Raw genomic sequence first — 15,433 nt, forward strand, 5'->3', positions numbered from 1 at the left:
GGGTCCACGTCCCGAGCCAGAACCGCCACCATGGACAGACGCCCACCCGGACCCTCCCTATGCTCTTGAGGTGCGTCCCGGAGTCCGCACCTTAGGGGGGGGGTTCTGTCACGCCTTGGTCATTGTATCTTGTGTTTTGTTAGTTGTTTGGGTAGGCCAGGGTGTGACATGGGTTTATATGTTGTATTTCGTATTGGGGTTTGTATTAATTGGGAGTGTGTATTATTAGGGGTGTGTCTAGTTAGGCTTGGCTGCCTGAGGCGATTCCTAATTGGAGTCAGCTGATTCTAGTTGTCTCGGATTGGGAACCGTATTTAGATAGCTTGAGTGCGCATTGTATTTCGTGGGTGAATGTACCTGTCTTAGTGTTAGTCATCAGATAGGCTGTATTAGTTTCTTTCGTTTGTTGTTTTCTTCTTCCGTTATTTTCATGTACCGTATTAGCTTCATTAAAAGTCATGAGTAACCTACACGCTGCATTTCGGTCTGACTTTCTACAAACAACAGACTAAGATCGTTACAGTGGTCTAGAGTTTTTTCGTCTCTAGTTGCACAGGTGACATGCTGGTAGAAATTAGGTCAAATGTAATTCAGTCACCGGCCACTATAATTCTACTTCTACTTCTACTACCTACTACCTACTGCTGCTGATACTACTACTACTATTTATACTACTACTGCTGATACTACTACTACTACTGCTGATACTACTACTGATACTATTACTACTAATACTACTACTGCTGCTACTGCTACAACTAATACTAGTACTGCTGCTATTACTACTAATACTACTAATGCTAATACTGCTACTACTAATACTTCTAACACTGATGCTACTACTACTACTACTACTACTCTAGACTCTCATTCTACCATTACAACTCTTACTTCTGTATTGTCATACCTCCTTATAGGCTGCAGCAGCGTTGCCCCCTTATCTTCTCCATCTCAGCAGAATACAGTGGAGTGTGAAAGCTTTATGCTGTAGGTTATAGCCACACACACACACACACACACACACACACACACACACACACACACACACACACACACACACACACACACACACACACACACACACACACACACACACACACACACACACACACACACACACACACACACACACACACACACACACACACACACACACACACACACAAACACACACGTAGAAGAGAATGCCAAAGGATGATCTGCTGCCATTGCTCTTTCAGACTCTTAACAGAGAGAAATGGTCTGTGGAGGTCAGGGTTGGTGTCAACTCAATTCCAACCAAATCCACTTAACCAATCATCTCAACTTTAATGAATTGGACAGTTTCCCATTGCTTTCAATTAGGATTTTCCACCTCAGTTCATCCAGGATATTTTGAATGCCTTTTTCCTCAATTTGAAACAGTTGGAACCTAAAGTAATTTACTTCCTGTCTCAGTGATACCATCCACTACTCCCCTGGCTGCTCTCTCTGATGACGGGCTTTGAAAAACAGATGCGCCCCGGGACAACAAAGTGTGAACAGAGGTGATTGATAACCAATGCACCATGAGTATGTTTGGAGTGTGTATAGCCGTGAAGGGGGGTTGTGGCTGTGGTTGTGTGTGTGGTAGCAGATGGTATAGTTTGTGTTTGATGCTGAATCAGGTTGTTTCATATCCCTAGTGAATACTAAAGCATGTCCATTCCCTCTGAGTTACTGTTAATGTGTTTTATGTCAGTCGTCTGGCTGGGAAAATTAATGTGTTTATAAGAGAACCATAACAATATATCCATTCTGAGCCTGAGACCTGAGCAGAATTTTGATGCTGCATGGCCTACACAGCAGAATCTGAAAAAGAGGATAGAATTACACACAGATCCAAATAAACTGGACAGAAATATAGCAACAAAAATAATGGGTAACACTTTATTTGCATAATCCATCTGGAGATGCTCTACAGACTATCAGTAACATTTCAACTAACCCTAACCCTAACCTTAACCCTAAACTTAACCCTTATCCTCACCCTAACCTTAACCCTTATCCTAACCCTAACCTTAACCCTTATCCTAACCCTAACCTTAACCCTAAACTTAACCCTAGCCCTAATCCTAACCTTAACCCTTACCCTTAATCTATACATTACCTTATCCCTAATCATAAACTTAGCAAGCAGTTGCTTATAAACAGATAGTTTGTTGATAGTATGACCATCTTTAGAGCATCTACAGATGGACTGTCTGGACTATCCAAATAAAGTGTGACCAAAGAATGCTTATGGGCAGAACATCTTTGACAAATAATTCCTCTATTGAACACCCCATGTCTTACAGAGATATACCCTACTGGTTCTGAGAATTACCCTTCAAGGTGACCAACTCTCCTCCTGAAGAGCTACTTGGTATGCAGGAATGTGCAGGACCTTTCGCTCCCATGAGTAGGGTTTGACCACCTCTAAATACACTAAGCAAAATACAATTTTGCCCGTTGGAATGCAGCCACTGAGTTGAGTGGCAGTTTGGAGATAAGGGGAACAGGTGGAAGAATGAAGATGAGAGGAAGAGGGGGGTGAGTGGAGGTGTGTGAAGGAGGGCGAAGGTGAAGGAGTGAAGACATTAACACCTGTCTTGTCTGCAGATGTGTCCCTGGAGAGGTAGTGGACACCCACTCCTGACCTTCCTCCTCTCCTTTATCTGACCACCTCCTCAGGTCATACTACCTGTGATTGCAGAAGGGCTGTCTGTCTGAGAGAGAGAGAGAGTGTCTGTCTGAGAGAGAGGGAGTGGGAGAAAGAGAGAGAGGGGAGAGAGAAAAGAGAGAGAGTGAAGCCAGAGGGGAGAGACAGGGGGAGAGAGCGAGAGGGGAGGAAGAGTGGTAGAGAAAGAGTGGGTGAGAGAGAGAGAAAGAGAGAGAGAGAGCATTAATTAGGCACGAAGGCCTATGTTGCTGTTGTGGCATACTAACTGCTGCCCCTGGTGTATCACACACCCATACTATCTCACTCTCTCAGCATATGAGTACTGTAGCCTTCCCTCTGCTAATGAAGAGGGCTGTGAACTCCCTTGGCCCCCAGCCCCACCCCCAAACCATGCACACACACATATTCATACACGGATGGTCAGACAGGCACGAGCACAGAGAAAGAGAGAGAAAGAGACAGAGGGAGCGAGAGACGCACACTCACATGTACACAGTATGTGTTCTCTCCCTCCCCCATGTACAACCCTCTGATGTCAATGCGTAGTACCAGGATCTAAAAGCTGTTTGTCTATTCCTATAAACATGTTTGTTAGCTGTCTTCTCCTTTAGTGCACTGAAGTAGGTGTGTGTGTGTGTGTGTGTGTGTGTGTGTGTGTGTGTGTGTGTGTGTGTGTGTGTGTGTGTGTGTGTGTGTGTGTGTGTGTGTGTGTGTGTGTGTGTGTGTGTGTGTGTGTGTGTGTGTGTGTGTGTGTGTGTGTGTGTGCCGTCACCTCCTCCTGTCACCAACTGAGTAAGATGTTTCTCCACAGCACTGCCACATAAGAGATTTGTGCTTTCTGCAGACTTAATAGTTAGTGTGAATCTGTGTTTGCGTCATAAGACTTGTGTGTGTGAGTGAGTGCGTGTGGATATGTGCGTGTGTGTGTGTGCGTGTGCATATGTGTGTGTGTGTGTGTAACCACAGAGAGTCATCAACAGGGATAGAAGGAGGTAATGTGGACAGCTCTAAGATGTATAATCTGCTTCCACTGAGAGAGTGAAGAGGAGGAGAGGAGAGGAGATAAGGAGAGGAAAGAGGGTGGAGATATAAGGATGGAGAGAAATGGAATCTTAAGGGAATGGAATTCTTTAGAATGTTCTGTGTTCCAGAAATGACTCCTACTAGTCCAAGATATAAATACCACAAGCAGAGAATCCAGGACAAGCAGTGTGGCAAATAAGGTTCCCAAGGAGGCAAAAATAAAAACAAAGCTAAAGTAATGTAATAAAAAAGGTGGAATAGCTTCAGAATATACTGAGTATATTCACTCAGTGGCTAATTTATTAGGTACAGACCCCCCTTTGCCTACAGAACAGCCGTAATTCTTCGGGGAATGGAAACGTTGCTCAATTGGTATCAGGGGACCTAACGTGTGTTAGCTTGCACTCTTCTTGCCATTCTCCTTCGACCTCTCATTAACAAGCTGTTTTCGCCCACAGGACTGCTGCTGACTTGATGTTTTTTGTTTGTCGCACCATTCTCAGTAAACCCTAGACACTGTCGTGTGTGAAAATCCCAGGAGGCCTGCCGTTTCTCAGATACTGGAATCAGTGTGCCTGGTTCCCATTGATCATACCACACTCAAAGTTGCTTAGGTCACTCGTTTTGCCCATTCTAACCTTCAATCGTACAATAACTGAATGTCTCGATGCCTGTCTGCCTTCTTTATATAGCAAGCCACGGTCATGTGACTCACTGTCTGTAAGAGCGAACCATTTGTGAACAGGGTGGTGTACCTAATAAACTGGCCATTGAGTGTACATACACTGACTATACAAAACATTAAAACACCTGCTCTTTCCATGACATAGACTGACCAGATGAATCTAGGTAAGAGCTATGATCCCTTATTGATGTCACTTGTTAAATCCAATTCAGTCAGTGCAGATGAAGGGGAGGAAACTGTTTTTTAAAAATAATGTTTAAGCCTTGAAACAATTGAGACATGGCTTGTGTATGTGTGCCATTCAGAGGGTGAATGAGCAAGACAAAAAATGTAAGTGCCTTTGGACGGTGTAAGGTAGTAGCTGCCAGGCGCACCGGTGTGTGTCAAGGGGGGCTTTCAGCTCAATTTTAGGTTGGTGTTCCTAATGTTTGGTACACATTGTGTATATCACAGGAGGATGGTGAGGGGAGTACAGCTCATAATAATGGCTGGAATGAAGTGAATGGAATCGTAAGGATGCACAATCGAGAGCATCCTGGCGGGCTGTATCTCCGCCTGGTACGGCAACTGCTCCGCCCTCAACCGTAAGGCTCTCCAGAGGGTAGTGAGGACTGCACAACGCATCACCGGGGGCAAACTACCTGCCCTCCAGGACACCTACACCACCCGTTGTTACAGGAAGGCCATAAAGATCATCAAGGACATCAACCACCCGAACCACTGCCTGTTCACCCCGCTATCATCCAGAAGGCGAGGTCAGTACAGGTGCATCAAAGCTGGGACCGAGAGACTGAAAAACAGCTTCTATCTCAAGGCCATCAGACTGTTAAACAGCCACCACTAACATTGAGTGGCTGCTGCCAACACACTGTCATTGACACTGACCCAACTCCAGCCATTTTAATAATGGGAATTGATGGGAAATTATGTAAATATATCACTAGCCACTTTAAACAATGCTACCTTATATAATGTTACTTACCCTACATTATTCATCTCATATGCATATGTATATACTGTACTCTACATCATCGACTGCATCCTTATGTAACACATGTATCACTAGCCACTTTAACTATGCCACTTTGTTTACTTTGTCTACACACTCATCTCATATGTATATACTGTACTCGATACCATCTACTGTATGCTGCTCTGTACCATCACTCATTCATATATCCTTATGTACATGTTCCTTATCCCCTTACACTGTGTATAAGACAGTAGTTTTGGAATTGTTAGTTAGATTACTTGTTGGTTATCACTGCATTGTCGGAACTAGAAGCACAAGCATTTCGCTACACTCGCATTTAACATCTGCTAACCATGTGTATGTGACAAATAAAATTTGATTTGATTTGATTTGAACCACATGGAAACCACATGTTTGATACCATTCCAATAATTCCGTTCCAGCCATTACTATGAGCCCGTCCCCTCCAATTAAAGTGCCACCGGCTGCCTGTGATATAGTACCAGTCAAAAGTTTGGACACACCTACTCATTCAAGGGATTTTCTTTATTTTTACTATTTTCTACATTGTAGAATAATAGTGAAGACATCAAAACTATGAAATAACACATACAGAATAATGTAGTAACCTAAAAAATGTTAAACAAATGAAAATATATTTTATATTTGACGTTCTTCAATGTAGCCACCCTTTGCCTTTATGACAGCTCTGCACACTCTTGGCATTCTCTCAATCAGCTTCATGAGGTAGTCACCTGGAATTCATTTCAATTGACGTGCCTTGGTGTGCCTTGTTAAAAGTTAATTTGTGGAATTTCTTTCCTTCTTAATGTGTTTGTAGCAAATCAGTTGTGTTGTGACAAGGTATTTATTTATTTTTTATTTCAGCTTTATTTAACCAGGTAAGCTAGTTGAGAACAATTCTCATTTGCAACTGCGACCTGGCCAAAATAAAGCATAGCAGTTCGACACATACAACAACACAGAGTTACACATGGAATGAACAAAACATACAGTCAATAATCAAATCAAATCAAATCAAATTTTATTTGTCACATACACATGGTTAGCAGATGTTAAATGCGAGTGTAGCGAAATGCTTGTGCTTCTAGTTCCGACAATGCAGTGATAACCAACAAGTAATCTAACTAACAATTCCAAAACTACAGTCTTATACACAGTGTAAGGGGATAAGGAATATGTACATAAGGATATATGAATGAGTGATGGTACAGAGCAGCATACAGTAGATGGTATCGAGTACAGTATATACATATGAGATGAGTGTGTAGACAAAGTAAACAAAGTGGCATAGTTAAAGTGGCTAGTGATACATGTGTTACATAAGGATGCAGTCGATGTTGTAGAGTACAGTATATACATATGTATATGAGATGAATAATGTAGGGTAAGTAACATTATATAAGGTAGCATTGTTTAAAGTGGCTAGTGATATATTTACATCATTTCCCATCAATTCCCATTATTAAAATGGCTGGAGTTGGGTCAGTGTCAATGACAGTGTGTTGGCAGCAGCCACTCAATGTTAGTGGTGGCTATTTAACAGTCTGATGGCCTTGAGATAGAAGCTGTTTTTCAGTCTCTCGGTCCCAGCTTTGATGCACCTGTACTGACCTCGCCTTCTGGATGATAGCGGGGTGAACAGGCAGTGGTTCGGGTGGTTGATGTCCTTGATGATCTTTATGGCCTTCCTGTAACAACGGGTGGTGTAGGTGTCCTGGAGGGCAGGTAGTTTGCCCCCGGTGATGCGTTGTGCAGTCCTCACTACCCTCTGGAGAGCCTTACGGTTGAGGGCGGAGCAGTTGCCGTACCAGGCGGTGATACAGCCCGCCAGGATGCTCTCGATTGTGCATCTGTAGAAGTTTGTGAGTGCTTTTGGTGACAAGCCGAATTTCTTCAGCCTCCTGAGGTTGAATAGGCGCTGCTGCGCCTTCTTCACGACGCTGTCAGTGTGAGTGGACCAATTCAGTTTGTCTGTGATGTGTATGCCGAGGAACTTAAAACTAGCTACCCTCTCCACTACTGTTCCATCGATGTGGATAGGGGGTGTTCCCTCTGCTGTTTCCTGAAGTCCACAATCATCTCCTTAGTTTTGTTGACGTTGAGTGTGAGGTTATTTTCCTGACACCACACTCCAAGGGCCCTCACCTCCTCCCTGTAGGCCGTCTCGTCGTTGTTGGTAATCAAGCCTACCACTGTTGTGTCGTCCGCAAACTTGATGATTGAGTTGGAGGCGTGCGTGGCCACGCAGTCGTGGGTGAACAGGGAGTACAGGAGAGGGCTCAGAACGCACCCTTGTGGGGCCCCCGTGTTGAGGATCAGCGGGGAGGAGATGTTGTTGCCTACCCTCACCACCTGGGGGCGGCCCGTCAGGAAGTCCAGTACCCAGTTGCACAGGGCGGGGTCGAGACCCAGGGTCTCGAGCTTGATGACGAGCTTGGAGGGTACTATGGTGTTGAATGCCGAGCTGTAGTCGATGAACAGCATTCTCACATAGGTATTCCTCTTGTCCAGGTGGGTTAGGGCAGTGTGCAGTGTGGTTGATATAAAGTAGATATAAAGAAAACAAAGTCTATAATGCAAATAAGGTCAAATAAGGGAGTTAAGGCAATAAATAGGCCATGGTGGTGAAGTAATTACAATATGGAAATTAAACACTGAAATGGTAAATGTGCAAAAGATGGATGTGCAAGTAGAGATACTGTGGTGCAAAAGGAGCAAAATAAATCAATACAGTATGGGGATGAGGTAGATAGATGGGCTATATACAGATGGGCTATGAACAGGTGAAGTGATCTGCATACGTGGGAACGGTCACGCCCTGATCTGTTTCACCTGTCCTTGTGCTTGTCTCCCCCCCATCCCCGGTATATTTATCCCTGTGTTTCCTGTTTCCCTGTTGCCAGTTCGTCTTGTTTGTCAAGTCAACCAGCATTTTTGTGGTGTCTCAGCTCCTGCTTTTCCCAGTCTCTATTTTCTCGCCCTCCTGGTTTTGACCCTTGCCTGTCCTGACTCTGAGCCCGCCTGCCTGACCACTCTGCTTGCCCCTGACCTCAAGCCTGCCTATCGTCTTGTACCGTTTGGACTCTGACCTGGTTACTGACCTCGAGCCTGCCTATCGCCTGGTACTGTTTGGACCTGGTTTATGAACTTTCGCCTGTACCCGACCTGCCTTTTGCCTACCCCTCTTGTTATAATAAATATCGGAGCTCAACCATCTGCCTCCTGTGTCTACATTTGGGTCTCACCTTGTGCCCTTATAGGAACTCCTTCAAGACTATTGGAAAAGCATCTCTCATGAAGCTGGTTGAGAGAATGCCAAGAGTGTGCAAAGCTGTCATCAAGCTACTTTGGAGAATCTCAAATATAAAATATATTTGTTTAACCCTTATTTGGTTACTACATGAGTCCAAATGTGTTCTTTCATAGTTTTGATGTCTTCACTATTATTCTACAATGTAGAAAATAGTAAAAACACAAAAAAACTATTGAATGAGTAGGTGTGTCCAAACTTTTGAATGTAACTGTATGTATTAACCACAGAGATTTTTCGGAAGCTGTGGGATTCTTCAGGCAGTGGAAAATCCATTGAATTAGAACTGATTGGAATGGGAATACCCCTCCTGCTAATTCTAATTCTATGAATGCAGCATTCCCTGCTTGATAGAACAATAGTTTCATCTCAAATTATGTAGAAAATTACAAATAACTACAGCTGTTTATGCATGAAATCATACATTCTCCAAATTATGACATGGAATGGAGTTTGATGTCCTATTTCCACAGCATTTGTTTATGAATTCTATTGCGAGATGTAAAGAAACGAGGGAAACAGGACGATGACGCAGGGATGACATGGGATGACACACACACACACACACACACACACACACACACACACACACACACACACACACACACACACACACACACACACACACACACACACACACACACACACACACACACACACACACACACACACACACACACACACACACAGAGACTTGGACTGCAGTTCCCTGAGCTGTGTGTGTGTGTGTGTGTGTGTGTGTGTGTGTGTGTGTGTGTGTGTGTGTGTGTGTGTGTGTGTGTGTGTGTGTGTGTGTGTGTGTGTGTGTGTTTTTCCCTGGGCCAGTGAAAGTGTCAGTCGATAGATGCATGATGACAGGTCCTCTTTCTCAGCTTGCTGTGTGTGGGCGTTGCGTGTGCAGTGTGTGCAGGGGGAGGTGTGCTGATGTGTGTGTGTGTGTGTGTGTGTGTGTGTGTGTGTGTGTGTGTGTGTGTGTGTGTGTGTGTGTGTGTGTGTGTGTGTGTGTGTGTGTGTGTGTGTGTGTGTGTGTGTGTGTGTGTGTGTTTGTATGTCTGTTTGTCCACTGCAGGCCTCCGCAGCTGCTGTCACAGACATACCAACACACACCACACAGCATGTTGTTTTAAAACGACCTGGCTCTTTCATCTCCTAATCAGACTCAAACCAGATGTGAACTGAAAACTGTTTTTGTTTTGTAATGTTTGGAAAGAGAGAAAAAATGTAACTTTCTGTACAGTTTTCATTCTCCTTCCCCAGATGAAAGAATGTTCTACTGTCGACAAGCACACACCAGTCCCTGTTTCTGTCATGTATTGTCATGTCTTGTCCCTGTGCTTTCTCTTCTCTTCGTTTCCCCCTGCTGGTCGTATTAGGTTACTTTCTCTCTCTCTATCTCTCTCTCTCTCTATCGTTCCGTTCCTGCTCCCAGCTGTTCCTCATTCTCCTAACGACCTCGTTTACTCTCTCTCACCTGTCCCCTCTTTTGCCCTCTGATTAAGTCTCTATTTCTCTCTCTGTTTCTGCTTCTGTCCTTGTCGGATTCTTGTTTGCTTCTGCCCTTGTTCCGTCCTGTCGTAATCTGCCTCTTCATCAGATACTGCGTGTGAGCAGGTGTCTCTATCCTCTACGGCCCGCGCCTACCCGAAGGGACCTGCAGTCTGTTGCCGCTAGCCCTGCAATTCTCCTCTACTACTAGAAGAGGGACTCTCTTGTAAAGAAAGAGGATTTATGTTTTCCCTGTTTGGACATTAAAAGACTCTGTTTCTGTTAAATCGCTTTTGGGTCCTCACTCACCTGCATAACAGAAGAATCCGACCAAGAATGGACCCAGCGACTTCGGATCCTCTCTACTCAGCCGTCGAGATCCAGGGAGCGATGCTAGGCAGACACGAGCAGGAATTGTCTGCTGCTCGAGATGCCGTTGAGACCCTGGCCGCCCAAGTTTCCGACCTCTCAAAACATATTCACAATCTCCGCCTCGATCCACCGGCTACTTCCAGGGCTTCCGAGTCTCCGGAGCCCAGAATTAATAACCCACCGTGTTACTCTGGGCAGCCCACTGAATGCCGCTCGTTCCTCACCCAGTGTGATATTGTGTTCTATCTCCAGCCCAACACGTACTCCAGGGGTACAGCTCGTATCGCCTACGTCATATCTCTCCTTACTGGACGGGCTCGTGAGTGGGGCACGGCAATCTGGGAGGCAAGGGCTGAGTGTACTAACCAGTATCAGAACTTTAAGGAGGAGATGATACGGGTTTTTGATCGTTCAGTTTTTGGGAAAGAAGCTTCCAGGGCCCTGTCTTCCCTATGTCAAGGTAATCGATCCATAACGGATTACTCTATAGAGTTTCGCACTTTTGCTGCCTCCAGTGACTGGAACGAGCCGGCGTTGCTCACTCGTTTTCTGGAGGGTCTCCACGCGGAGGTAAAGAATGAGATTCTCTCCCGGGAGGTTCCTTCCAGCGTGGATTCTTTGATTGAACTCGCTATTCGCATAGAATGACGGGTAGATCTTCGTCACTGAGCTCGTGGAAGAGAGCTCGCGTTATCCGTTTCCCCCCTCTCCGCATCACTACCATCTTCCTCCACTGGCTCAGGTGCTGAGCCCATGCAGCTGGGGGGTATTCGCATCTCGACTAAGGAGAGGGAACGGAGAATCACCAACCGCCTCTGTCTCTATTGCGGTTCCGCTGGTCATTTTGTCATTTCATGTCCAGTAAAAGCCAGAGCTCATCAGTAAGCGGAGGGCTACTGGTGAGCGCTACTACTCAGGTCTCTCCGTCAAGATCCTGTACTACCTTGTTGGTCCATCTACGCTGGACCGGTTCAGCAGCTTCCTGCAGTGCCTTGATAGACTCTGGGGCGGAGGGCTGTTTTATGGACGAAGCCTGGGCTCGGGAACATGACATTCCTCTCAGACAGTTAGGGGAGCCCACGGCTATGTTCGCCTTGGATGGTAGTCCTCTCCCCAGGATTCAGCGTGAAACGCTACCTTTAACCCTCACTGTCTCTGGTAATCATAGCGAAACCATTTCTTTTTTGATTTTTCATTCACCTTTTACACCTGTTGTTTTGGGCCATCCCTGGCTAGTGTGTCATAATCCTTCTATTAATTGGTCTAGTAATTCTATCCTCTCCTGGAACGTCTCTTGTCATGTGAAATGTTTAATGTCTGCTATCCCTCCTGTTTCTTCTGCCCCCTCTTCACAGGAGGAGCCTGGTGATTTGACAGGGGTGCCGGAGGAAAATCAATTCTCCTCTACTACTAGAAGAGGGACTCTCTTGTAAAGAAAGAGGATTTATGTTTTCCCTGTTTGGACATCTCCTGTAAAGATTGAGGATTTATGTTTTCCCTGTTTGGACATTAAAAGACTCTGTTTCTGTTAAATCGCTTTTGGGTCCTCACTCACCTGCATAACAGTTTCACCCAGCCATGTTATTAGAAAAGTGTGACTCAAACAAAATTCTTTCTAGTGACAAGTGTCCTTTGAGTGGGTCAGCGGAGAAGAGGTGTTGATTGAAAAGAGTTCCCATCAACCCTCAGGACACACACGCACACACTGTTGTTTTTAATATCATGTTTACTTTCAGGTTCTCCAACAGACTTACTTCCTTTAGTCACAAGACTGGCTTTGATCTCAGCCCCGTTAGTCCTGCACACTGTGTGTGTGTGTGTGTGTGTGTGTGTGTGTGTGTGTGTGTGTGTGTGTGTGTGTGTGTGTGTGTGTGTGTGTGTGTGTGTGTGTGTGTGTGTGTGTGTGTGTGTGTGTGTGTGTGTGTGTGTGTGTGTGTGTGTGTGTGTGTGTGTGTGTGTGTGTATATGCAAACCACTCAGAGCAAACTCATTTCACGTTGGTGTGTACGTGTGTTTGTTCAGTTTTGGATGGGAGATTTTACATGTGAAGCAGCTGATGAGAGGAGGGGAGAGGAGAGGTGGAGAGGAGGAGAGGAGAGGTGGAGAGCAGGAGAGGAGAGGAGGAGAGAAGGGGAGAGGTGGAGAGGAGGAGAGAAGGGGAGAGGTGGAGAGGAGGGGAGAGGAAAGGGGGAGAGGTGGAGAGGAGGAGAGAAGGGGAGAGGTGGAGAGGAGGGGAGAGGAAAGGGGGAGAGGTGGAGAGGAGGAGAGAAGGGGAGAGGTGGAGAGAAGGGGAGAGGTGGAGAGGAGAGGTGGAGAGGAGAGGTGGAGAGGGGGGAGAGGAAAGGTGGAGAGGAGGGGAGAGGTGGAGAGGTGGAGAGGAGAGGTGGAGAGGAGGGGAGAGGTGGAGATGAGGGGAGAGGTAGAGGGGAGAGGTGGAGAGGAGAGGTGGAGGAGGGGAGAGGAAAGGTGGAGAGGAGGGGAGAGGTGGAGAGGAGAGGTGGAGAGGAGAGGTGGAGAGGGGGGGAGAGGTGGAGGGGAGAGGTGGAGATGAGGGGAGAGGTAGAGGGGAGAGGTGGAGAGGAGGGGAGGGGAGAGGAGTAGGGTTGAATGAGCCACTATGTAGCTGGAGGTGACTATATATCCATGGTAGTGTGCTAGTGTGTGTCAGGTTAGGAGGGGGTCAGTGAAGCTGATGTAATGTCATGTCGTGTGTGTTCTGTACACAGAGCTACTGTGGGCAGGGCTCGCCTCTTTAGAACATCTTCTGTAGTCCTTGTAACCAAGTCAAGGGGACCTTGTCATATTGTTCATGAGACATCAAGCCATTTGAAGGCTGCCACCACAGATATTACACAATATACTAATCTCTTCTTCTCTCCATCTGCACCATTCTATGGTTGTAGACTGATGTCATACAGTGTGTGTGTGTGTGTGTGTGTGTGTGTGTGTGTGTGTGTGTGTGTGTGTGTGTGTGTGTGTGTGTGTGTGTGTGTGTGTGTGTGTGTGTGTGTGTGTGTGTGTGTGTGTGTGTGTGTGTGTGTGTGTGTGTGTGTGTGTGTGTGTGTGTGTGTGTGTGTGATGATGAGTGATGACACATGGGGTGAGAGTGTCACGCCATTCTTGAACATTCTCCCTGACCCCTCCCCTGACTTCGCCCCCTCAACCCACCAATGTCACTCAAACACACTCATGCATGCATGCATGCACACACACACACACTGTGACAGCAATCAGTCATGTTGCCATGCCGCTGGCGGTCACAGTAACCCCTGACATTTCTAATCATCAGGGAGAGAACATTTGTGACAGTACAGAAAGAATAGAGAGGAGAGAGGGGGAGGAGAGAGAATGAGTAGGCAAGAGAGAGAGAAAGTGAGAAGTCAACCGTCGCCTCTGGAGTGATCTGTACTCAGGGTTCAATACTACTGTGCATTACTCAGGGTTCAATACTACTGTGTATTACTCAGGGTTCAATACTACTGTGCATTACTCAGGGTTCAATACTACTGTGCATTACTCAGGGTTCAATACTACTGTGTATTACTCAGGGTTCAATACTACTGTGCATTACTCAGGGTTCAATACTACTGTGCATTACTCAGGGTTCAATACTACTGTGCATTACTCAGGGTTCAATACTACTGTGTATTACTCAGGGTTCAATACTACTGTGCATTACTCAGGGTTCAATACTACTGTGTATTACTCAGGGTTCAATACTACTGTGCATTACTCAGGGTTCAATACTACTGTGTATTACTCAGGGTTCAATACTACTGTGTATTACTCAGGGTTCAATACTACTGTGTATTACTCAGGGTTCAATACTACTGTGTATTACTCAGGGTTCAATACTACTGTGCATTACTCAGGGTTCAATACTACTGTGCATTACTCAGGGTTCAATACCCTGCTACCAGGAACTGAAAATGCCTCTAGATGTTTTCACTGAACAAGGAACAGAGGCACACATCATTATCATCGGCTAGATTAGAGCACTGTCAAGTAGAATATCTACAGCCGTGTATCCTTTAGGTCCGTGTATTTCAGTGTTGTCTGCGGGTCACCAGGATCAGGGTTGAGACAGACAGGACTGATGCATCTGTAACGAGTTAAGGTCACTCCACAGCTAGCTTGAAATGTCGCCGATGGAGCTAACTAATTGGTACCTGTTGTATAGCGCAATCAGTTGGTACACTGTCAAGGAGGACGTTTACGTGTGTCTGCGAGCAGAGGTTCACTGGTTTGAGCCCGGTATGGGGATAGGGCAGCGTTTCCCAAATGAGGGGTCGCGACCCTGATCCTGGTGACCCGCAGCAAACACTATAATACACTGATTTGAAAATGGTGTCTTGAGGAAAAACTCTGAATAAAAACAATAATGGCTCTTGGTTCATAGAATATTATGACCTCATAACTGAAAGATAAGACTCTCAGGAACACGTATGTCTTCTGTTTCCCTCTACATCGCCCACAAAGCCTCATTAGAACAGAGTGGAGTGGACAAGACCAGGCGCTAAATCAGGGTGGCATTTTCTGAGCTAAACTAACCAAGATGCACCTCCAACAACAACACATAAAACCTCACAGAATTCTGCCTAAAAACAATGTCATTTTCTCTCAACCAGTGGCATATGGGCTTTTTAGGTGAGAGCTGATGCCGCCCTGTGATAAGCAGTGCCTACTTTGTCTAAGGCAGGGGCGCTAAATATTTTGCTTGTTCATTCCCAGCGCACCTTTCCAGGTTCTGTTGGAGAGACACATCGCTGTGGCGATCCACCAATGTTCTGTCCAAAAAATGTTTCTAACATAAATCATGTAGCATATCTAGGATATGGTAGAAATAATATGTGGCCTCCTGAGTGGCGCAGTGGTCTAAGA

The sequence above is a fragment of the Oncorhynchus gorbuscha genome, linkage group LG16, assembly GCF_021184085.1.
Source record: "Oncorhynchus gorbuscha isolate QuinsamMale2020 ecotype Even-year linkage group LG16, OgorEven_v1.0, whole genome shotgun sequence".
NCBI classification, from domain to species: domain Eukaryota; kingdom Metazoa; phylum Chordata; class Actinopteri; order Salmoniformes; family Salmonidae; genus Oncorhynchus; species Oncorhynchus gorbuscha.